Source organism: Accipiter gentilis, unplaced genomic scaffold (genome assembly GCF_929443795.1).
Source record: "Accipiter gentilis unplaced genomic scaffold, bAccGen1.1, whole genome shotgun sequence".
NCBI classification, from domain to species: Eukaryota; Metazoa; Chordata; class Aves; order Accipitriformes; family Accipitridae; genus Astur; species Astur gentilis.
The window spans coordinates 210,668-232,861 of record NW_026060872.1 but is presented as its reverse complement, the minus strand read 5'-3'; the positions used below and the strand labels follow the sequence as shown (position 1 = coordinate 232,861).

Below are 22,194 nucleotides of genomic sequence, written 5' to 3'. Positions count from 1 at the left end.
ATTATAAGTGGATGTGAAATGTATATGTAAAATTATCCCCGAACCAGTAATAAGATCATCTTTGGGATTATTAAATAAGGAAATTTTTTAGAAGAATATTAGCAAATTGATTTTATAGAATTGCCTTGAAAATAAGGATATGTCCTAGTTTTAGTTGATATCTTTACTGGGTGGCCCAAGGCTTTCCCTTGTCGCACCAACAAAGCAAGGGAAGTAGTCAAAGTCTTGCTCAAAGAGATAATACCAAAATATGGGGTGCCTGTAAGAATGTCATCTGACAATGGCCCTCATTTTATAGCAAAGATTATGAGACAAGTTGAGCCAAGTATTATCTATGGATTGAGACTATCACACCCCACATAGACCACAAGCAAGTGTGTGGGCAGAGAGAGAGAGAGAGAGAATGAACTATATCCTTAAGCAACTGTCGAGTAAAATTTGTCAGGAAACCTCACTCCTCACATGGGTTAAAGCGTTACCCGTGGCTCTATTAAGAATCGGAGTATAGCCAGAAGAGAAAGAAAAGCCAAGTCTTTAGGAAATGTTGTATGAAAGACCATATCAAGAGTCCTGTGTTCTGAGTATCTTGAGTGCCTTTGGAGATATGTTTTTAAAAGGTGTTATGATTTCTTTAAGCAATTCTTTTCAAGAACTTTGTCAGTATGTCTCCACAGCTGGACCCTTAGAACTGGACGTAGCAGCGCATCCCTTCCGACCAGGAGATTGAATATATATAAAATCACCGAGAAGTGGAAAGGACCGTATCGAGTCATTTTAACAACACTTGTAGCAGTAAAGGTCTGGGAGAAGAACCTTGGCTTCATTATTCGAGAATAAAGAAAGCACCCAACAAGAAACTGGAAGTCTAAAGAAACTGTCCCTTTAAAACGGAAAATCTATAAGTAAGTTTCACGTTATCTATTTGGGAAAACAGTTGTGTAAAGTTTATAATGTTGGGGTTGCTATTAGGAATATTGTCGAGGGCAATAATCTTTTTGTGTGTTTAGAGGGTGTATGTGTTTTTTTTGAGGGGTTCTAAACATGAGATAAACAAAATGGAACAATTATTGTTTGAACTATTCATCTTGATATTAACCGGTTTTGTAATTTGAATTAAAAAAAATAATCTAGTTTTGTAACTGATTCAAAGTTTTGTAAAGACACAGAATTTAACCTCGGTAACAGCCTGCCTTTCCGATTCCAAAGTCAGATGAAAATCTAGTTCCGTGGAGAATACTGACATTGAATTTAACCAAAACTTGAGAAAAGAGGTAGAACAACGAGAATCATTTTAGCAGATTAAATTGGATGGATTTAAAAGGCAATTATTTTTTTTAAATTTGAAAGAAGGAATTATAGCGTTGTGAATTATAACGTTACCAAACCATCCACCTCACGGACAAAAGAATTAATTTACTCGCCCTTCGGGAGAAACTTGTACAAGCACCCCTCGGGGCTGTCAGCTGCCAAAACCGTAGAGACAAGTGCAAAAAGGAACTTGGGATCATGTTTAAAATATAAAACGATGTTTAGAACTTACTGGAGTTCCAGGATCCTTGTTAGAGCCACCCAGAGTCGGGACCATCTGTGGAAATTTAGACCGGTTTAGACAACCAGAGAAACATCACACATCCTAAACAGAGCTGTATGAAAGTTTGTACTTGCAGCTAGCTCCTCTGACCCCAAACTCCCAAGACCTTCTCTAGTAGCTAAAGCTCTAAGATGGGGGTGTATTTGTAGAAAGGATAATAATACTTCACATGATCTTTGGTCCCCTCTTAATAACGGGAAAAATTTAGCTTGGAGTTGACGGCATTAAAGGACAGGTGAAAAGTTCAGGCTTAACTGCTTGGGTGACTAGTGATGCTATATGACCCACTCACCTCTTCATGAAGGAGAAAAGCAAATCGTGGTCTTGAGACTTAATAACTCTATCCTCTCTCTGGAAGAAATCTCCCTTGTGGCCTCGCTCGCGGGTGGACCTGGGGAAATCGAAAAGATGATACCTGGCAATCGCCAAGTCTTAGAACTAAAATAAGATGGGTATTAAAATCTGTATTTTGACCCCAGTTAACACCTCTTCCACATCAGATGACTCTTGACATCTGTCACTCAGTCAAGGCAGTGCCTGCTGCTTCACTTCACCTTGGTGGTGAGGGGTTTGGTTGCGGGTTTCGGTACCACAGCTGCGGGCCGGGGCTGGAGGAGCCGCAGGTGCGGGCAGTGAGAGGCTGATGGCGACGCCCCCTCCCTGGCAAGGGGAGGGGCTGCCGGGGGAGGGGCCGCCGGGAGCCCAGGCAGGAGCGGAGCTGAGCAGTGACCGGGCTGCGGCTGCCCCGAGGGAGAAGGTGAGCGGGGCCGGGCACCCCTCGGAGCGCGAACGTCGGAGGCGGGGGTGGCCCGGGGGAGGTGGGGGTGCCCCGGGGGAGGTGGGGGTGCCGAGGCCGAGGGGGAGCCCTGGGGGCTCACAGGGCGGCTGAGAGAACGTGCGCGCGGGGGTGGGGGGCGGGGCGCTGACAGGGCGGCTGAGAGAACGGGCGCGCGGGGGTGGGGGGGGCGCTGACAGGGCGGCTGAGAGAACGGGCGCGCGGGGGTGGGGGGGGGCGCTGACAGGGCGGCTGAGAGAACGGGCGCGCGGGGGGGGGCGCTGACAGGGCGGCTGAGAGAACGGGCGCGCGGGGGTGGGGGCTCACCGGGCCCCGTGGCGGGGCTGCGTAGTCGGCCGGCGGGTCCCGGGGAAAGCCCCGAGGAGGACGGCGGGGTCCGTGTTGCACGCACGGAGCGGCAGCGGGGCCGCGCCGTGCCGGAGCTACCCGGAGCGGCGCTGGGGGCTCGGCGGGAACTGCCGCTGCGCCGGCGTGGGGAGGTGGGGGGGAACGGAAGCGGCGTCCCCTCGGCGTCAGGCAGCAGGGCAGGCTGCCTCCCGGGGCATGCCGGGAGCTGTAGTTTTCGCGGACTCAGCGGCCGGGCAGCAGCGTGGCTCTCGGGCGCGGCGTAGTCCTCGCGGCCCCCGGAGTCCGACCAGGTCAGACTCGGGAGCGTTGCCGGTTTCGCGTGGTTTTCCGCGGGCTTCCCGCTGCGCCCGCTCCCCGACCAGCCGTGCGGACGCGCCTCCCGGGCGCATGCGCCGTGCTTCGCGTTGGGGCAGCCCGGCGTTCGCTCGCCGGCGCAGGCGCCGTCCCCGTCCCCGGAGGTTTGTGATCTTGGGAAGCCCATGTCCTGGATAGCTGGGGTTGTGCCTTGCAAGCTTGTGACTCCCACCAAGTTCCCAACAAATTCAAACGTAGAAATTGTGCATCAGCCCTCCTCGCCCCCTCCGAGCTGGTCTGTTCTCTGTGGTCACCATTAGTAGCCTCGGTTTCCCACCTGTGGTTCTCCACAAACCCCGAGCCTCGCAGCTCCATGCTGAAGGGAGTGGGGAGCTACACACGGAGAAGGCAGAGGCCCGAGTTTGTCTTTTGGGGATGAGAAGTGGGGAGGAACTGCCATAAATGGGACGCATCCCTGCTTGAGGCATGGCTGTTTCAGCTGTGCACATGGAAAATCCTCAGATACGTTGCATCTAGCCCTCCTTTCCATTGACCCCAGGAGAACTGGCCTCCTGTGTCCCCCAAGTTTATTTACTTCCTGCTGCAGTGAAGTGGCTATTTTTCTTCTTTTCTCTGAGGATTTTGTGGATCTGGGCGTGGGAAGGAGTGCCTTAACGCTGGCTTTCTCAGCCTACTTCTGGGAAGCCAGGCATATCTGCAGATTAGAGCCGGGGGAGTGGCCCAGATGCCTTTTATTCCTCGGAGGGCAGTGGATTTGGGGAGTTAGAGCAAGGCATGCCTGGATGTTGGTCTCCCTGAGGGGGAGGGGGTTTACAGCCAGATGACTGAAGAGCCTCCCCCAATCACTCCTGGGGAAAGGGTTGGGGGGTGGCTTTTAATGTACCCACGGTATCGATGTGGCAGGTGAGCATACACCCCCCTCTTGGCTGGGGGATCTTATGTGGATGCCTGCTGAGCCAGGGCTGGAAGCCCCTCTGCACACCCTGGAGGAGCTGGGTGCAGACTGGGGACGTGAGGGCAGTCGTGACATGGACACGGAGCGGCAGAGAGTCCTGCTCTTTCAGCAGTTAACGGTGCTACCGCGTGGTCAAAATCTCAAGTGCACCCGTCCAACTGTGCATTCTCTTTCCTGGGGTTTGTTTGTGGGACAAATAAACTGCCCAGCACTAGATGAGAAGGTTGTCTGCACTCCACCTCAAATCAGGTGCGTCACCTCTCCGTCGGGAAAGAAGTATGGGGCTGGGCATAAAAGGAACAGTAACTCCAACGTCGGGATTCTTTTTGGCTCTGGGCACAGAGCAGGTAACCACAGCGATACAGAGAGGGAAGGAGGTGCTGATGGGTTTGTACCTTGGACTTACACTGTAGAGGATGATCTGTTCAGGACATCCATGTCATAGAGTAGCTATTGCATGATTTATACTCGTAATCAGGTTCCTACTTGATAGCCTTAACTTTGCGTGGATTGCGTGTTGAACTTTGCAGTAGTTTGTTTGTTTTTACATTTCCTTAAGGTCTAGGCAAAGGTTTAGAAAGTTAGCAGACTTAAGGATAAGTATTTATTACTTTGTCCTGCCACGTTGCCATTTGAAACCCGTTCTGAGTGTTGGTGGTATTCAAGAAATTGGCCGAGATTTAGAGAGTGAATCTGTATCTTTAGGTGTACTGAGCAGAAAAGTACAATGGATCTTTTTAGTTGCCAGATAGCTTGCTTTATCCAGGCGGTCAATTTGTCAAGATCAGGCTGCAGTGTCCAGGGGGCCGGGGAGGGAAGGTTGGTGTTCAAGCTTCTCATTCCTATCAGCGGTGACTCCGCTTGCACCACTAAGTGGTGCTGTGTACATACGCTTAATTAAATCGGGAGCTGCCTGTGCCTGCCTGCTTGTGCAGTTCGGAGTGGTCATTTTAGAGAAGATGTTCTTTTGGCTGCATTTGTTCTCCTGTGATACAAAAACTTGACAGCTGTTGGGGGCAACTACTACTTTAGGAGGATTTCTATAAAGTAAGAAATTGCTGGTTTTATTTTGTCATGATGGGCAAAACAATAACTGATTCAAAATCACGTCCACTGCAGCTTATGCTTCCGTAACACACCACTCAACTGATTTCTATGCGTAAATGTCTTCGGAGAGGAATCACAGGTGCCTGCTGTGACTGTAGGGACAAGCAGTATGGGCTCACAGGAACAGAACATGCTTTGCCTTCCCATCACCAGAAGAAAGAGAGAAAGAAAGAAAAGAGGTGAAGAAGGGTGCTCAGGAGCAAGAGGCTGCAAGGAAGTTGCTGTACATGATCCTTTTGCCTTGCTTTATCTGACAGAAAAGCTGCCTTCTGCTAGTTGGGTCTTGGCTTGAAAGACAAGGGGGAAGAGACTCCTGCCCCTCTCCCAGGGAGTGTGCTACTTTTGACTGGCTTGTTCTGACTATGTGATCTGCAATTACAATATTTAGGTTGCGTGCTGACAGTCTATACCACTGACTCCCTGAATGGTTTTTCATTTCTGTCCCTGCTTCCTTCTCCAGCTTTTTTCAATATATCAATTTAAAAAAAGAAAAAAAATAATAAAAATTTAACCTTACATGAACATCATGTGTTGGCTTTGGCCCCAAACACTTTATTTCCTAGAAATAAGTTGAGTCTTTTCATCAGAATACGTAAAAGATTTCTAGCCACTGTAGTACTATTGTATTGTTTGTTTTTTTAAATAAGTTTCTATCCAGGTTCCAGTGTGTGCACTGAATTTCTACTGCAGTAGATGACAGTCTTAAGCTGAAGAGAGATTTCATGGTTGGGAGAGAAAAAGAGCAGATCTTGACTCAAAAGTAACTTTTCCAAGGGAAAGGTAAACTCTTTTGTTTCTTTGGGGATTTTTATTCTGATAGCACAAGCATCTTGTTCTCTCAGGATTTTGTAATCTCTGGGAAAAAAACCCTTGGTGTTGTGTCACTTTCCTCCTTCCCTGGTTGTGTTTTTTTCACTCCTTTCAGAGGAAGTGCTAATACTGTTATAATTTAGGAAGACATTTTTAACTTTTGACTCGGAGGTCTGCAGACATCACTGTAAAGACAGTTTCTGTGCATCCAAATGCTGTTAATCCCTTCAAATACTAAATGAAAGATGTGTAACTTGGAGCTGAGATGTCAGATTATTCCAGATGGGTCTGGTTTACTTTGCATTCAGTGTTCCTGTAGCCTGTTGCTTTGGAAGGTACAGGTAATAAGCTTTTCAATTGAATAAATGAGCAGTAGTGGTTTTTTGTTTTCCTCCCCTAGAAATGTAGTGCTTGATCAGACTGCACTGACCTGTAGAAGTTGTGGGCACTGTGGTGTTCTCCAGAATGCTACTTGGGCTGCCACTACAAGTAGGTCATTTAAAATAGTAACCTTAGACCTTAAAAACACATAAAAACTTCACGATGCTTAAAGTATAGAGCAGAGTAGTCACCAGGTTAAAATAACTTCATGCTTATGACATGCACAGCAATGGTTCCTTTCAGGTTTTTTGGTGTTGGTTTTTTTTTTTTTTTTTCCTTCTTCTTTAAGATGGCACTGGTTGCAGTGATCTTCAGTTTTACGACACAGCTAACTGTCTTAGTATGGATATGGTTCCTTTCTGCCTACTATTTCCGTTTACTGGCAGACATAGTTAAGATAGCTCTTTGGAGTTGTGGAGTGCGCGTGTGTGTATAGATATATATGTGTGTGTGTGTGTGAATGTGTATGAAAATAAGAAGACGTAAAGTCCCCTCCCCACATCATTAGTTTTTGCTGACCTGTATTTCAGTGTTACCAAGATTTTAAAGTGACCCAAGTATTGCTGTTGCAAATGTTTCCATGTTTGTCTAACTATTGTGATGACATAAATAAAAAGAAAAAAATCAAAACACTAAATGTTTTATTACTTGCCCTATAAGTATATAGGCGTTCCCTGTCTAATATCTATTTCTTTTTTCAGGATTCACTGTATTTATTTTTTTTTTTACCCTATGAAACGGAAAGAGATTTCTGGCTTACTGTTGGCTTTTGATAGACGTTTTATCCTTGGGGAATTGCCCACCAATTACTTCATAGAGTTTGGAATTTAACTGAAGGACATTTTGCATGCCCGTGTTCAAATAGCGATGCTAACAGGCCACCATACGGTTCATGTTGATAGCTTTATGGATACTTAAAGGTAGGCAATAGTCTTATTTTTTAATAATGCTTAACCTTTTTCTCTTTGGCAAGAACAAGCAAGTCTGCCTGGTTTTGTAGGACTTGCAGCTTTTCCTTAACATCAGACTTTAAAAAGGGGAGAACCAGTAGTATCAGGTATGCAGTTAGGATGGTGATTTTTAAAATACTAAGCTGCGTAACAGTCTCGGGAAGAACATGTGTGACTGGGCGTGAGAGTCTGTGGTACAGCATTACTAACCTTTGCTGAAAAAAGTTTTGAAGAATGAAGCATTTGCTTTATGAACGGTACTTGAGGACGAATTCTGATGCTGCTAAAGTTTATTGAAAAATAGGCACTGATTTCAGTGATGATGCAGGTGTGGTTTCTGTTCATGCCTTAAATCTGAAAAGAAGAGAAGAGAAACCTCCATTTGAAGGAGGATTTTGTATGAAGGGTAATCAAACCAGTAACCTGCTTTAAGAACGACTTTAAAATATTTGGAGCATCGGTTAAAGGCAAATAAGTAAGGTTTATCATATCCTCCTACCTAAGCTGTGACTATTGAATACAGTCAGCAGTCCACCTCAGAACTTGTTGGTGTGCAACTGCAACGTGTTAAGTTGTAAGGCTTCACAGCCACGAGCTGATGGGCCACAGTTCTCTCCGAGCATAAAGCGCTGTAAGTTTTAGTTTCTTGCACAGCAGTGACTCTTTTCAACATTAGTAACTATACAACAGGGTAAAAGGGAAAGGCAAATTTAGTGAATAATAATGTGTCGTTATCAGAGTAGCTGTTTGCATTTCACCGTGATGCAGATGCTTTTTATAGCAGTTGTGTTGGCACATGTGTTAGAATTCGGTTAATAATCTCCTGAACTCATGTAAACTTTTGGCTTCAACTGCATCACTGACAATATGTTTCACAATAGAATAATTATTTCCCTTATAAAAAAAAAGGGGGGGGGGGAGGGAATAGGAAGAAGGGGTGGAGGAAGTGGGTATAAAAAAATCTGTTGTCTGCCAGTGCTGTGGGCTGCTCACTCATTTTTCTGTAGAACTCCTGGGTTTTCTTTTTTTGTTGTTGTTTTTCTACCTTAGCCTATTAGCCTATCCTCTGCACCTTTGGTCATTTCCTGAAGTTTGTCTGTAGTTTCCTACATGAGTAGGTAAATGTATCTATTTTACTTTACAGAGTTTTGATAGTTTTTTAAATTATACAAGAAATTTAAGTCTTGGAACAAATGTCTTTGCTTATTGATTTTTGTGAGTAGCTGCAAAAATCTTATTTATTAGTTGCCCCTTTTAAAATTAAAATAAAAATGAATGCTATGCAAGAAATAGGTTGCAAGTAACTGTTAGGGTCTTACTACTGCTCGCTGTTGAGAGATCGTGGGAAGTGCAGAGAATTTGTGTTAAAAGTTACGGGCATTTTTCAAGATAGTTTTCCAGGTCTGAGGCGTGCTGAAATATCTTTTTCCTATGATAGTGTGTTTAGTTTCGTTGACTTCAGCGGAACACACAGAATACATTGACTTAAACTAGCTGAGAATCTGATGATAAGGTTTTATACTCTACCTAACATAGTGTTGTGATGACCTGTCCCCTGAACTCAAAATTATGTTTGATGATCGTAACAGGAGGCCGGATCTTTGATCTGGAAATTATGCTGATAGCGACATTACAGAATCCAGGCTTGTAACTTCACTGGTTTCTTGCAGCCCCTCAAGTTCATGAAGGACAATAAAGACCCATTCTCTTTTGTTCTTGTGCTATAATCAGTGATGGAAGTATGACATTGTCAGTTGTAAGAAGTGGCTTAACTGCTGTTGGAGTCTGCTTTTATGCCTGGAAAACCTGTTGATTTGCATGGGTTTGCACAGCTTGTGCTAATGATATGGCTGGAATGAGACAGGGTCTTGTGTAGTCTGCAAGGGCTGTATATGGTCCTGGTTTATAGCTGGGTGGGAGGGATTGGTTCAAGTTACTTCTGATTTGCCCTATTTAATATCTTAAATAGGAGTGAACAGGGTGATTGGAACAGTTTCATTTTTACAAGAGGAAATTTATAAATCGGTTTTTATCCTGTGTTAGAATTAAGATGTGTATTTACTGGAGACAAGGAGTCTAGCCTGAACACTGAAACACCTCCGTTTTGGGCACACTGTTAGAACTTTTTTAAAATTTTCAAATCATAACAGTCTGTCAGTTTATGCTTGTTGAGTCTGAGACATTACATGATGCCCTTTGAACAGGTAAATATTGCTAGTACTTGATACTTGGTTTGTAGACTATACCTTTTGTATGTTCTGAAATCACATATAAATAACTTCTGTTGTTTCCCTTTCATTTATAGAAGCTCTGTTCATCAAACCATATAAGCACATACCTAAATTCAGTGTTAAACTTCCTGAATTGCTCTAAACTATTGCGTTGCTGTAAACTGTTTTGGCTGATAAACCTAAGCGGTCAGCTTGGTATTCCTCCATGGATATGTGATTAAGATGCAATAGGTCGGAACAAGTTACCAGGCAACTGCATGCTCCAGCTGCATAGGAGGCACAAAGCAGCTGGCCCGTTCCTTGTAATCAGTGGGAAAGTACAGATTCTCCTGTGACCTCGGTCACTCTTGTCTAACATATTAGATAAGAGTATTTTTATACTCCTCTCGCAGTGGGAGAAACACTGCTTGTGTCTGTGCAGTGTGTGAAAATCACTTTACCAAGATGCTTTTATTTTTAAGCCCTTGGGGGAAAAAAAACCTCAAAACAAAGCGGAATTTAAAAACTTTTTTAATCCAAGGCAAACGTCAGGATTCTCATTCTTACAAAGTATTTTACAATTGTGTAACCTTGTAGACTGCACGGAGAATGAGGATCTTGCATGTGACATACTCAAAAGTTTCATTTTCGGTGTTCTACACGCTTCTACTGATCACAGCGCCTTTGTTTCCTAACAGCAAGTGGCAACAGACAATGCGTATGGGTTTCAAGGCCCTGTGGAACAGAGAAGGTAGTTTGCCAGTGTTCTTACTGCTGTTGCAGACATTGTTTCAGTGGACTGAAAGTGGCACGTTCCAAGTACCCTTTCCTACCATTGCTGCGTATATATTTTTTTTTTTTTCAATCCAGAAGAATGTTTCTGTACTTCCCTTCCCTATAGGTGCATGTTGATTTACATTGCATGCTATTGCAGTGTTCTTAGTCTACCAGTTACAGATTACTCCTTTCAGTTCTTGTGCATTTCTGAATGTGTATCTACCTACTAAACTCACATTTCTTCAGACCTGATATGCAACTGCTACGGAAGTCAGCTATTGTGCTAGTTATGGTGTTTACCCCGTCAGTTGTTTTACTGTCTTAATAAGTACCTTGATGACAGAGAAGGGGAGTGTCAGAAAATGGACAAGTCAGGCTTTATATTAGAGATGGTTTTCATCAGATTTAAGAGAATGCAGTTTTGGCATAAGGATTTACATACCGCTCCCGGTGTTCTGTTGGGCTGACGGTGTTCTGTTGGGCTGACGTTTTGCAAGAAGCTGAGGTGTTTAACTTTCAAAAGCTGTTTATGTAAATTGGCTTACCTCTGAGTAGTCTCCTTCAGCTGTGTGTAACGAAGAAATAAATGTGCATCTCTAGACATGTGCATATGCAGATAGAATTGTAAGTGCAGAGCTGGGGATGATGCTTGTGTTTGAGGGTAGAAATACAGAGAGGGACAGCAGTGGGGAAAGAAGAACCTTTGAAGATAGTCTAGTGTTGCTCTCATTCTAGAGGTGAATGATCAACTTTCTGTACCATTCTTGACAAACGCTTGCCTAATTTATTCTTAAACATTTCCTGTAATTATTACTACTGTTGCAAAGATTGCCACATACCCTAAGTTTTTCAGGTTGTAATTTAAGCCCCATGATTCCGTGTAACTGTGTGCAGTGGATGCACACAAAAGTTCTTCCTTATAGCTACCTTTTAGAGTTTAAACATTGTTCTTTCTCTTCAGTATTGCCCTTTCTAGGTTAAGAGGCTGTTTTTCAATTTATGCTTTGAAGTCAGACTCCTGTACATCGTTGAGCACCCTCTTGGACTTACTGTAGACCCTCACCAGTTATACTACACCCTTCTTGAAAAGCAGTACATCATCTGGAGGGTTCAGCAGCTAATCCGTGCAAATGTAGCGCGGCAGAAATAATGCTTGGATGTACTACCTCAAGTGTGATGTGTGAGGAGGATTCACTGGGCCTTTTGATTAGCAAGAAACGGTACATAAGAACTAGGTGACAGAAATAGGACACGCAGCTGGCACGCTGGCCTTCAAGCTTACAGTGCAGCTCCGTGGGCTTTGGCTGGCTAAAGAAGAGCATGAGGCACAGGAGAGAACTGCTGCTGGATCTTAGTGAAAGACGGTAAGTCATTTGGAGAGAGGTTTTCAAAGCCAGGAATTCAAGTCGGGTGCCCAATTCCAGAGTGCCTGTGAAATCCCTGTGTACTGCCCTCGCTTGTCTAACTTTGTGTTGTATATTGTCTAGCAGCTTTTCTTTCAAAGACAACAAAGCTACACTTGTGTGATAGGTGATGTAATGATCTCATAATAACAGGCAAAATCCAAGTCACAGAAAATGCCAGCATTTGAAAGAGAGCCGGATAGGAGAGCCTTTTTTGTATGGATCAGTTGTCTTGTTCTGATTTTTTTGTTTTACAGGTAAAATCACAGCTCAGTGTGACATGGAAATAACTGGAAATAGTTTTATTTTTAAATTCGGGGCCTTATTTTCCTTGAAACTGGATTTTCAGATACGGTGCTAGAAGACGTTACAGAATTGTAAATGTTGTTTCTGCCTCCTGTTCCTCTTGAACATTTGGTTTCCTGGGGAAAAATACTGTGTAAGCTCTGTAAGCAAAGAGGTTTTATATTTTTGGAATACTTGCCAGCTGAATGGTTTGTACCTTGGACTTAAACTGTAGAGGAGGATCTGTTCAGGACATCCATGTCATAGAGTAGCTGTTGCATGACTTATACTTGTAATCCGGTTCCTACTTGATAGCCTTAACTTTGCGTGGATTGTGTGTTGAACTTTCCAGTAGTTTGTTTGTTTTTACATTTCCTTAAGGTCTAGGCAAAGGCTTAGAGAGTTAGCAGACTTAAGGATAAGCATTTATTACTTTGTCCTGCCACGTTGCTATTTGAAACCTGTTCTGAGTGTTGGTGGTATTCAAGAAATTGCCGAGATTTCGAGGGTGAAATCTGTATCTTTAGGTGTACTGAGCAGAAAAGTACAATGGATCTTTTTAGTTGCCAGATAGCTTGCTTTATCCAGGCGGTCAATTTGTCAAGATCAGGCTGCAGCGTGGCCAATTCATTTCTTAGTTCCAACAACTGCCATCTTAATGTAGAGATTTATTCTGTAATCAAAACTGGAACTGTTGTCCCTGGTTATGTGTGCTTACTTATTTGTTTTTAACGCTGCTTCAGTGAGACTCCGTCTGAGGGCAGAAGAATCACAAAGCTAGACCAGATTTTGCTAAATGGAAATAACATAACACTGGTAAGTCAGCATTGTTAAAATGCTGCATGCATTTATTTTCTGTACCTGTAAATCAATCAGTCACTGAGCTCAGCTACTTTAAGCTGAGCTTTCCAGACAATTCCATTACACAAGGTAATTTCAGGTAGCTTCTGGGGCATATGTGTGTATGAATGATGCTGGAAAAGTGACCTTGCTGTCTTAGTACACGTTACAGTTTAAAAAAAAAAAAAAAAAAAAAAAGAGCATGTCCCTAACTTTATTTGGTGAATGTTTTTCTGGTCTTCAGGTGTGCCAGGGAATCACTGGCTTTGTTAAGCGCTCCGTAAGCTGGTTCATACAGTGGCTTTTAACTCACGAGTGTTTGCCTGCATAAGCGTGTAGGTGGAATGCATCTACGTTTTATCCATTATTGTATGTATAGATGTGTTTGCAGCGGTTTGGATGTTTACAAGCTTGTCAAGTCATTTGGCAGTTATGATTACCATGTGATGCCCAGAGAGCTGTACCTTTACGTGCTCTGAAAAAAATCTGGAGGTCTGTTGGCTTATACCAAATCAGAAGCACTATGATTTTTAGTTTATTCTCTGCTGGTGTAGGTAGGTCAGTACTGCAACAGTAATTAAATACTGTGATTATGCATCCCTAGGCTGAATTCTGCGACTTCCTAAATACCACAAGAGCAGACCTAGAATAGTTTGTTGTTTGTCGGCATAGATGGCTACAAAGTCAGGACTTCCTACGTAAAAGCATTCCTAATTTTGTGGGAAGAGGGGAGGATGACCAACTCGAGTCGAAATGAGCTCTGTGTGAACGAGGAACAATCTCCATTTTGCTGTCTTACCCAGCTTGCACCTCCTCACTGTGTGTCTGAGCAAGTGCCATCTTGCCTTAATTTCTAAGCCTCTTTCTGCTTTGGTTATTGTTCTGCCTCCTTAAAGGATAGTGCATGTTCTGACTTCTTGTGTGGGGTGAAATTACTACCCTCCGGTTAAGCTGGTGGTATACTGCCCTGGAAGCAGAAGCTGGTGATGCTTAGAGTGTAAATTTTCAGCGAGACGTAGATACGTTTCTGTATCGGATGTTGTGCCTCTCTTGCGGACACGTCTTCCCACGTCAGGAAGACTATGCTTTAGACTTTTTCTTACTTCGGTCCTGAAAGCAGCAAAGTTCTTCCTCTTTAGAAGTGCTCAGCTAATTATTAAGAACGTATCAGTAAAAGCAATGGTTATCCTCTTCTTTTATCCCTTATTCAGGAAAGGTGCATCACTAATGATGATGCTGGTTTTGTAAGTTGAAACCGTTACTTTCCTGTAAAGACACACTAATTTGTTCTGAATAAAAGCCTTTCTTTTTGTTCTCTTTGTGCTCAGTTACGTAAGTGCACGAGTGAGTTAGTTTTCCAACGGGTTGATGGAGTGGAAAAAGAATAGTTACGTTCCAGTTGCTGTCGGTCTTCAGTTTTTCTACATCTGTTGCATTTGTTTATGGCCCAAGTCTATATAAAACCCAAATCGTGGGCCAAGAGATTGCTATTCTTTGCACTACAGGCAGATACTAAGCTGGATCATTTGTTTAAACCCTGCTTCAGGCTGTGTCGCCAGAAACCGTGTGGTAGAGTGCTGCAGAATTCTGAAAGCTCTTCAGAGTGGATGCATCTGTTTGATGCTCAGCAGCCGTTGGTTCTGCTGGCCTTGAGGTTCAGCCCTCTTGGACTTGTTTTGCTTGGCAGATGTACTCTCTTGTAGTAAAGGCATTGTAGTGGTATTTTGCGAGTGAGGACAGACAGACCAGACATCGTTCATGTCCAGGGAGCCGGGGCGGGAAGGTTGGTGTTCAAGCTTCTCATTCCTGTCAGCGGTGACCCCGCTTGCACCACTAAGTGGTGCTGTGTACATACGCTTTATTAAATCGGGAGCTGCCTGTGCCTGCCTGCTTGTGTAGTTCGGAGCGGTCCTTTTAGAGAAAATGTTCTTTTGGCTGCATTTGTTCTCCTGTGATACAAAAACTTGACAGCTGTTGGGGGCAACTACTACTTTAGGAGAATTTCTATAAAGTAAGAAATTGCTGGTTTTATTTTGTCATGGTGGGCACAAAATTAACTGATTCAAAATCACGTCCACTGCAGCTTATGCTTCCGTAACACACCACTCAACTGATTTCTATGCGTAAATGTCTTCGGAGAGGAATCACAGGTGCCTGCTGTGACTATAGGGACAAGCAGTATGGGCTCACAGGAACAGAACATGCTTTGCCTTCCCATCACCAGAAGAAAGAGAGAAAGAAAGAAAGAGGTGAAGAAGGGTGCTCAGGAGCAAGAGGCTGCAAGGAAGTTGCTGTACATGATCCTTTTGCCTTGCTTTATCTGACAGAAAAGCTGCCTTCTGCTAGTTGGGTCTTGGCTTGAAAGACAAGGGGGAAGAGACTCCTGCCCCTCTCCCAGGGAGTGTGCTACTTTTGACTGGCTTGTTCTGACTATGTGATCTGCAATTACAATATTTAGGTTGCGTGCTGACAGTCTATACCACTGACTCCCTGAGTGGTTTTTCATTTCTGTCCCTGCTTCCTTCTCCAGCTTTTTTCAATATATCAATTTAAAAAAAAAAAAAAAAAAAAATTAATAAAAATTTAACCTTACATGAACATCATCTGTTGGCTTTGGCCCCAAACACTTTATTTCCTAGAAATAAGTTGAGTCTTTTCATCAGAATATGTAAAAGATTTCTAGCCACTGTAGTACTATTGTATTGTTTGTTTTTTTAAATAAGATTCTGTCCAGGTTCCAGCATGTGCACTAAATTTCTACTGCAGTAGAAGAGAGTCTTAAGCTGAAGAGAGATTTCATGCTTGGGAGAGAAAAAGGGCAGATCTTGACTCAAAAGTAACTTTTCCAAGGGAAAGGTAAACTCTTTTGTTTCTTTGGGGATTTTTATTCTGATAGCACAAGCATCTTGTTCTCTCAGGATTTTGTAATCTCTGGGAAAAAAACCCTTGGTGTTGTGTCACTTCCTCCTTCCCTGGTTGTGTTTTTTTCACTCCTTTTCAGAGGAAGTGCTAATACTGTTATAATTTAGGAAGACATTTTAACTTTTGACTCGGAGGTCTGCAGACTTCACTGTAAAGACAGTTTCTGTGCATCCAAATGCTGTTAATCCCTTAAAATACGAAATGAAAGATGTGTAACTTGGAGCTGAGACTGAGTCAGAGTATTCCAGATGGGTCTGGTTTACTTTGCATTCAGTGTTCCTGTAGCCTGTTGCTTTGGAAGGTACAGGTAATAAGCTTTTCAATTGAATAAATGAGCGGTAGTGGTTTTTTGTTTTCCTCCCCTAGAAATGTAGTGCTTGATCAGACTGCACTGACCTGTAGAAGTTGTGGGCACTGTGGTGTTCTCCAGGATGCTACTTGGGCTGCCACTACAAGTAGGCCATTTAAAATAATAACCTTAGACTTTAAAAATACATAAAAACTTCATGATGCTTAAAGTATAGAGCAGAGTAGTCATCAGGTTAAAATAACTTCATGCTTATGACGTGCACAGTGATGGTTCCTTTCAGGTTTTTTGGTTGTTGTTGGTGGTGGTTGTTTTTTCTTCTTTAAGATGGCACTGGTTGCAGTGATCTTCAGTTTTACGACACAGCTAACTGTCTTAGTATAGATATGGTTCCTTTCTGCCTACTATTTCCGTTTACTGGCAGACATAGTTAAGATAGCTCTTTGGAGTTGTGGAGTGCGCGTGTGTATATAGATATATGTGTGTGTGTGTGTGTGAATGTGTCTGAAAATAAGAAGACCTAAAGTCCCCTCCCCACATCATTAGCTTTCGCTGCCCTGTATTTCAGTGTTACCAAGATTTTAAAGTGACCCAAGTATTGCTGTTGCAAATGTTTCCATGTTTGTCTAACTATTGTGATGACATAAAAAAAAATAAAATCAAAACACTAAATGTTTTATTACTTGCCCTATAAGTATATAGGCGTTCCCTGTCTAATATCTATTTCTTTTTTCAGGATTCACTGTATTTATTTTTTTTTACCCTATGAAACGGAAAGAGATTTCTGGCTTACTGTTGGCTTTTGATAGACGTTTTATCCTTGGGGAATTGCCCACCAATTACTTCATAGAGTTTGGAATTTAACTGAAGGACATTTTGCATGCCCGTGTTCAAATAGCGATGCTAACAGGCCACCATACGGTTCATGTTGATAGCTTTATGGATACTTAAAGGTAGGCAATAGTCTTATTTTTTAATAATGCTTAACCTTTTTCTCTTTGGCAAGAACAAGCAAGTCTGCCTGGTTTTGTAGGACTTGCAGCTTTTCCTTAACATCAGACTTTAAAAAGGGGAGAACCAGTAGTATCAGGTACGCAGTTAGGATGGCGATTTTTAAAATACTAAGCTGCGTAACAGTCTCGGGAAGAACATGTGTGGCTGGGCGTGAGAGTCTGTGGTACAGCATTACTAACCTTTGCTAAAAAAAGTTTTGAAGAATGAAGCATTTGCTTTATGAACGGTACTTGAGGACGAATTCTGATGCTGCTGCTAAAGTTTATTGAAAAATAGGCACTGATTTCAGTGATGATGCAGGTGTGGTTTCTGTTCATGCCTTAAATCTGAAAAGAAGAGAAGAGAAACCTCCATTTGAAGGAGGATTTTGTATGAAGGGTAATCAAACCAGTAACCTGGTTTAAGAACGACTTTAAAATATTTGGAGCATCGGTTAAAGGCAAATAAGTCAAGTTTATCATATCCTCCTACATAAGCTGTGACTATTGAATACAGTCGGCAGTCCACCTCAGAACTTGCTGGTGTGCAACTGCAACGTGTTAAGTTGTAAGGCTTCACAGCCACGAGCTGATGGGCCACAGTTCTCTCCGAGCATAAAGCGCTGTAAGTTTTAGTTTCTTGCACAGCAGTGACTCTTTTCAACATTAGTAACTAACTATACAACAGGGTAAAAGGCAAATTTAGTGAATAATAATGTGTCGTTCTCAGAGTAGCTGTTTGCATTTCACCATGATGCAGATGCTTTTTATAGCAGTTGTGTTGGCACATGTGTTAGAATTCGGTTAATTCTCTCCTGAACTCATTTAAACTTTTGGCTTCAACTGCATCACTGGCAATATGTTTCAGAATAGAATAATTATTTCCTTTAAAAAAAAACGGGGGTGGGGGGGTAAGAAGAAGGGGTGGAGGAAGCGGGGATAAAAAAATCTGTTGTCTGCCAGTGCTGTGGGCTGCTCACTCATTTTTCTGTAGAACTTCTGGGGGTTTTTTGTTGTTGTTGTTGTTCTTCTTCTTCTACCTTAATGCTAATAGGCATTTCTACCTTTTCTACCTTGTTTTTCTACCTAATGCTAATAGGCATTAGCCTATCCTCTGCACCTTTGGTCATTTCCTGAAGTTTGTCTGTAGTTTCCTACATTAGTAGGTAAATGTATCTATTTTACTTTACAGAGTTTTGATAGTTTTTTAAATTATACAAGAAATTTAAGTCTTGGAACAAATGTCTTTGCTTATTGATTTTTGTGAGTAGCTGCAAAAATCTTATTTATTAGTTGCCCCTTTTAAAATTAAAATAAAAATGAATGCTATGCAAGAAATAGGTTGCAAGTAACTGTTAGGGTCTTACTACTGCTCGCTGTTGAGAGATCGTGGGAAGTGCAGAGAATTTGTGTTAAAAGTTACGGGCATTTTTCAAGATAGTTTTCCAGGTCTGAGGCGTGCTGAAATATCTTTTTCCTATGATAGTGTGTTTAGTTTCGTTGACTTCAGCGGAACACACAGAATACATTGACTTAAACTAGCTGAGAATCTGATGATAAGGTTTTATACTCTACCTAACATAGTGTTGTGATGACCTGTCCCCTGACCTCAAAATTATGTTTGATGATCGTAACAGGAGGCCGGATCTTTGATCTGGAAATTATGCTGATAGCGACATTACAGAATCCAGGCTTGTAACTTCACTGGTTTCTTGCAGCCCCTCAAGTTCATGAAGGACAATAAAGACCCATTCTCTTTTGTTCTTGTGCTATAATCAGTGATGGAAGTATGACATTGTCAGTTGTAAGAAGTGGCTTAACTGCTGTTGGAGTCTGCTTTTACGCCTGGAAAACCTGTTGATTTGCATGGGTTTGCACAGCTTGTGCTAATGATATGGCTGGAATGAGACAGGATCTTGTGTAGTCTGCAAGGGCTGTATATGGTCCTGGTTTATAGCTGGGTGGGAGGGATTGGTTCAAGTTATTTCTGATTTGCCCTATTTAATATCTTTGTTTCCTAATGGCAACTGGCAACAGACAATGCGTATGGGTTTCAAGGCCCTGTGGAACCGAGAAGGTAGTTTGCCAGTGTTCTTACTGCTGTTGCAGACGTCGTTTCAGTGGATTGAAAGTGGCACATTCCAAGTACCTTTTCCTACCATTGCTGCATTTTGGTTTTTTTTTAAATCCAGAAGAATGTTTCTGTACTTCCCTTCCCTTCCCTATAGGTGCATGTTGATTTACATTGCATGCTATTGCAGCGTTCTTAGTCTACCAGTTACAGATTACTCCTTTCAGTTCTTGTGCATTTCTGAATGTGTATCTACCTACTAAACTCACATTTATTCAGACATGATATGCGGCTGCGTGGTCCTTTGTTACCGGCTGGGCTGAAACCACGACACACTTGTATGCAGCTTTTTTTTTTCCCCCTTTCTTTTTTTCAGGTCAGTAATTTTGTTTCGAGTGTTCTGTTTCTCGAAATGAGCATTCAGTGATGGAGTTAAGTATTCTTTATTGCAGCGCTGGAAGAACGGAGGATCGCTCCTCCAAATGTGCTTTCTGGCTGGGACTAATTGTATAGGTTAAATACCTGCCTTACATACATATTCATAAAATTTCTGAGAAATAATATACATATTCATTGATTTTCCGAGAAGTCATTAGCATATGTAAATGTCCTTTATGCATGCGTGTTGAAGGTCTTTGGTGGTCTTCTGGAGTCCTCTGGTGGTCTTCCATAGTCTTCCTCACTTGTCCGCTGTTTGAACTTTGTTGTACGAGTTTGCGCAGTACGATCCCCTTCTGGGCCCCACAAACAACTTCTCTGCTTATCACCTAGCTTTTGGCTCAGTCACCACAAGAGACAGAACATATTTTCTTATCAAACAGAATACCTCCTCAAAGAGGGCATGTTATTTTGTCTTATATTACAGACACAGGAATCTTGTGCTTTATGTCCTTGGCTTGTCTACGTAAATCAACTTACGGAGGCAGTTGTTAACCTTCTAACAAATTCCTGAGTCTTTTATTTAGCAATACACTGAGTCTAAACATACGTTCTATTTCTACATCTACTAGGCCTAGTGTCAGTTTCTGCATCAGTTCAGGGGTAGAAAGATGGTTTAATAGTATGCATTGTTTGGGGTTTTTTTTGTTGTTTGGTTTTTTTTTTAGTCTTCATGCATTGTGTTTTCCTGCAATTCCCAACTTTATTGAAGAAGGAACGTTGGGTTTTTAACAGTTCTGCTGTGTAAGTTGTTATCTCTCTTAACGGGACTGATGGTGACATTGTTTAGCAGGGGTTAGGGTGAGCATCTTGTATGTATTTGTCTATGGAGTTTTAGTACTACTGATGAAAGCAGAAGGGCCGTGAGGCACAGTGCCCTTCAGGGTTTGGGGTGCCTTTCCTCATTGCCCACCGAATGCCACGTTGTCCTTAGAATCTTTGCAGCTGGTGGCAGGCCCCTTGTAGATTACAAGGCTTGGGACTTGACTTTCTTTTGTGGGCATGTAGCAGAGCTCAGAGTCTCTGGGGAGCTGTAGGTTAGGGGGTGCCCCCAGAATTTGGGATGTTGCTCAGAAGAGCGGCTCTTGAGGAGTAGCCACTGAAGGGGGTTCAGGAGTGCAGATTGAGGGCAGGAGGTGTCAGGAAGCAGTGGGGTTCCTTTCCTGACAGTTGAGGAGAAGAAAAGGGGTTTCTTAAGTTTTGGGACTGCTGGGGAAAGGGAGGAGGGTTCACCAGCCCTTCTCAGAGGAGTTTTGCAGTTGGATTTGAATGTCATAGAATCGTAGAATGGTTTGGGTTGGAAGGCACCATAAAGATCCTCTAGTTCCAACCCTCCCCCACGGACGCCGTCCGCAAGACCAGGTTGCTGAAAGCCCCATCTGACTTGGCCTTGAATGCTTCCAGGGAGGGAGCATCCGCAGGTTCTCTGGGCAACGCGTTCCAGTGCCTCGCCACCCCTAGTGAGAAACGTCTTCCTAACGCCTAAACTAAATGTACCCTCCTTAGGACTAAAGCCGTTACCGCCTTGTCCTATGGCTGTACTCCCTTGTAAAAAGTCCCTCTGCAGGTTTCTTATAGGCACCCTTTACGTACCGTGAAGTCTGCTATAAGGTCTCCCGAAAAGCTGCATGCCGGTGAGCGGTCCGAGAAGGTGAGGCGGTCGTCGGCCGGGTCGGTGTTGAATAGCAAAGTATTATGGGGCTGCTCGGTTCAGCCTTTACCTTCTGTTGTGGAGGTGCTGTGTGGGCTATCTTTGAATTGGATGAGCGTTTCAGGTGAGCTGTGGATTAGCGAGGAGGAGTGTGGGGCCGATGGCTTCTCACGAGTGCCACGCTAACGTGGTTTCTCTCGGTACCTTAGATACCACGAGTGATGATGGCTGCAGGGTCTGAGTCTGGAATGAGCGGGGAAGTGAACACGGTGGCACTTGTGAGGAGGGGGGAGTTGGGGAAGTAGTTGGCGTTGGCCAGCGGGATGCTTACTCCCTTTTCTGATTTGTTTGTGTTTGTTTTTTTCATTGCAGATGTTGAAGAGCAATGTTCCCCTTGAGGAACATCCCAGTTAGCCCGTGTGGTTTTGTGGAGGATGGATTTGGACCCTCAGCCCTCTGAAAGCTAAGTTGAGGGACCAGGCTGAGAGGAAGGGACAAAGCTGGGAATAGCAGGGAGGAGTTTTAAAGTTAGCGCAGGAGAGAGGGCTGTCCCAAAGCAGTCGCCTTTGCGCAGGAGAAGGGAGCGGGTTGCTTTTCAGCACGAGACCCGTGTGTGCCGGGCAGGGCAGTTCCAGCCCGTGTCCGCGGTGGCATGTAGTTTGTGTAGTCTGTCTTGTGCGCTTAGACCTTCCTCGGGTCTCGATGTCCTTGTCGCGCTTTGCGCCAGAGGAGCGAGGCATGCGCTTCGGGTGCTGTCCCTAGGGTTTTGAATGCTCTTACTCATTGGCCCGGTGCCAATCGGGTGCTTCTTTTCTTGCGCTCGGAGCTCTAAAGCATGGATTGGTCTTGGCGGGTTCCGGTCAGTGCTCTATGGCAGCATTTTTTCAGCCTGCATCGGCAGCTCTGCTCTCTAGCCGTCCGTTTTCTCGGAGTGGGACTTCTTCCCCGCATCCTGACATCCTTAGGTCTCGACGCCAGGCTTCTGGCGCATCTGTCGTCTGGGTTTTGACAGTGCTGTCTTGTAACGGGCCGCTCCGTTTGACTC

The 22,194-nt window shown here is 43.6% G+C and overlaps 1 protein-coding gene across 1 annotated transcript in view; it reads left to right on the top strand.

Annotated features, from left to right (window-relative positions):
* The first annotated feature begins 2,304 nt into the window (after window positions 1-2,304).
* The window catches only part of LOC126037006 (electroneutral sodium bicarbonate exchanger 1-like), a 37,899-nt gene continuing 18,009 nt past the window's right edge, over window positions 2,305-22,194 (top strand). The window contains exon 1 of the mRNA XM_049797222.1: window positions 2,305-2,348. The gene's annotated coding sequence lies outside the window, so the exon portion shown is untranslated. The remainder of the gene's footprint in view (window positions 2,349-22,194) is intronic.